Source organism: Arachis duranensis, chromosome 1 (assembly GCF_000817695.3).
Source record: "Arachis duranensis cultivar V14167 chromosome 1, aradu.V14167.gnm2.J7QH, whole genome shotgun sequence".
Taxonomy (NCBI): domain Eukaryota; kingdom Viridiplantae; phylum Streptophyta; class Magnoliopsida; order Fabales; family Fabaceae; genus Arachis; species Arachis duranensis.
This window is the reverse complement of record NC_029772.3, coordinates 4622121-4625056: the sequence shown is the minus strand read 5'-3', so window position 1 is coordinate 4625056 and position 2936 is coordinate 4622121.

The following is a 2936-nucleotide window of genomic DNA, read 5'->3' as shown; positions in this document are numbered from 1 at the left end:
TTATAATGATTTAATTCTTAATAGACTGAAGTTAAAAAATACCGAAAGAAATCAAAAATTAAAAAGACCTTGGGTTTTGTCTTCCCTCATTCCAACGTGTCTAATTTTGTTTTTGTCTTTCCATGTAAATCTGTTTTGTCAGTTTCGACCACCTCTTTTATAAGTATTCTTTTCTTTAGATTTTTTTTTAAGCACTGAATTCATTTTTCTTTTAGAATACAAGTTTTTTGAAGGAATAATAAAATACAAATTGATCTAACAATACAAGAATCTTGGCAGATTGCAACAGTTTTTGAATCAGATAACGGTGGTTTTCAAATTGTTTTATTGCTAAATTTTTTGCGGTGATTTTTCTAAAAACTATATATTAGAATAACCACTACAAATTTATTTTTACTGCCAATTTTTTTTGCGACAGTTATATCTGTTGCTATATTCGAAAAATGTCAACAGGCTTAAAATTTTATTGTTTATTTTGCGAAGAATTAGTAACCGTCGCCAACTTTTGTGTGTATATTTAACTAAATTTTTATTGTATGCCTTAATTAATATTTTGTTTCTTTTACTTTGTGTCATTTTTTTATAGTGTAAGAACATTCAATCTCATTACGTCTACAGTTTTTTATTATAGATATTATTTTAATATTAATATTTTTCAATAATTAACATCCATTTTTAGTAGAAATAAAAAAAAGAAAAATAAATGTACAGTTTCTGTTTTCTTGCTAACACTGCACATGTTGCAGTTAAATACTCAAATGCAAATTAAATGATTGTTGATGTAGTAAAATCTTAAAATATAACTTGCAAAAAAAATGCATGTTTAATTAAAAAGGCTACTCTATTAATTTTAGTTATTATAATAAGTTAATAACAAACATGATTTGCTAATTAAGACATTACATCATAGAAGAGTTGGTCTTGGCTACATATGAGTTTCTTTTAATAAGTGTTTTGTGATTAAGCAACATTATATACATCATCTAGGTTCAATATAGATTGATTTTTAATTTGCAGCCTTATTGAGAAATAAGAAATTCAGAATTGGGTTTGTAACACCCAAGTCCATTCACTTGTAAAAATTATTTGTTTTGAGGTCTCAAGATTTTGTTTTTGATGATGGAAATTGTTTCGAGGATTACTTAAAATGATGATTTGGACTTGGATGTGAGCTCTAAACCTCTTCTGAGATAACGTCAAACTTGTTCTATTGTCGAGGTGTCGTCATCCGAATTCTTTATGAGGAGATGGGGGTAATACTTATAAGAAACTCTAATGTTTAAGTTAGTAAGGGTTTTCAGCAGATTTTTAGTATATTAGATCATGAATATACCTGAGTGTGTCAGTGTATTTATAATAAAGAGATAACCACTTTTTTAAAGTAGTTTCATCTTTGCGAGTGGATAACCGTTCCCTTGATCTTAGGAGTTTGTTGAGATCTCCCTTCTAAATAAAGTAGAGATAGTATAAGATATTTTAAAAAATAATTACTTATTTAGATAAGTAGAGTTGAACCATCCTTATCGTGCAGTAAATGAGGCCATCTTTTTTGGGTAGACTTTTATCCATATTGGACTTGACTATATATTTTTGAGTCAGAGTACAAACAAAAATGATGATAAAAAATTTTATGTTTACACATCAAAATGTATATACTAAACGAAACTTTTACATTTTCAAAAAAAAATATTTCATTCCTCTCTGTAATCGATATGAACTTTAATACCATATATAACAATTTAGTTCACTCATTTATAGATATTTTATCCTCAAAATTTTATTCTTAATAATAGAAATGATGATAAATCTTCTTACACTCACCCAAAATGCGTTCAAAAAGAAGAGATAAGTCTCTATATTTTTATGACATTTTACTCATTTTTTCAATCGATTTGAACTCTAATACTATTTATAATAGTTCAGTCCACCCAGTTATAGATATTATCTATTTTGATATACTAGTTTCACAATTTTATTCTTTATAGTAAAAGTGATGACAAATTTTTTTAGAGAAAGTTTAGAGCCAATATTTTTATTAAAATTTGGTTAGCACTTAACCAACAAAAGAAAAGTGAATAATTTCACACTATTGGATAAAATCTCACGCCATTAAAAATACAAATAATAACTAATTAATAACTACAAATCACAAAATTTATTGGTCCTTGCACTCTTCATTTTTTTTTTTATATTCACCCATCAAAATACATCTATAATAAAAAAATATCCACATTTTTATAAATCATGTTTTGTTCGACTACTCTTCAATCGCTATGAGACTTAAATATATGAAAGCTAATAAGATGAGATAAGTGTAGGATGATGATGAAGATTAATGAACAAATAAGGGACCACAAAGCCGTGTGGAAGAAAAGGAAAGTAAAGAAAGGTTGGCGAGAAAGAAAAGGGAAGCATGACATACAACATATCAAAGGAGGGCTTCTAATAAATAATAATGATGAGTGCAAAATGTCCTTCTTCACTCTCTTCAATTATATATGTATATTCCAAAATGTGCAAAAGATATTGTAACACTCAAAGGTATATGCTTTAACCAAAGATTTATCATTATCCTTTATGCCATCGTCCTCTCATCATCATTTCAATCAGTTTTATCATATCTCACCAATATTCACTACTCTCATCTATCGCAAAATAAATGAATACAATTATTTCAAAGTGGTCTTCATATTATAATAATCCGAGTGATTTTAATGAATGTGTTCACTTTACCTTTTCATGAAAAAAAAAATTGAACTAAAAATCTATCTAAGATTTATTTGATATACATGTCTTTTATTTTTATTTTTTTTTTGGTGTCAAATTGTATATATATTAATAAAAATATTATTCTAAACACATTAAGATACACTCAAATATTTTCCCATACTAATGTATCGAACTTTATTTTTAATTTATATTTTTAAAATAAATGA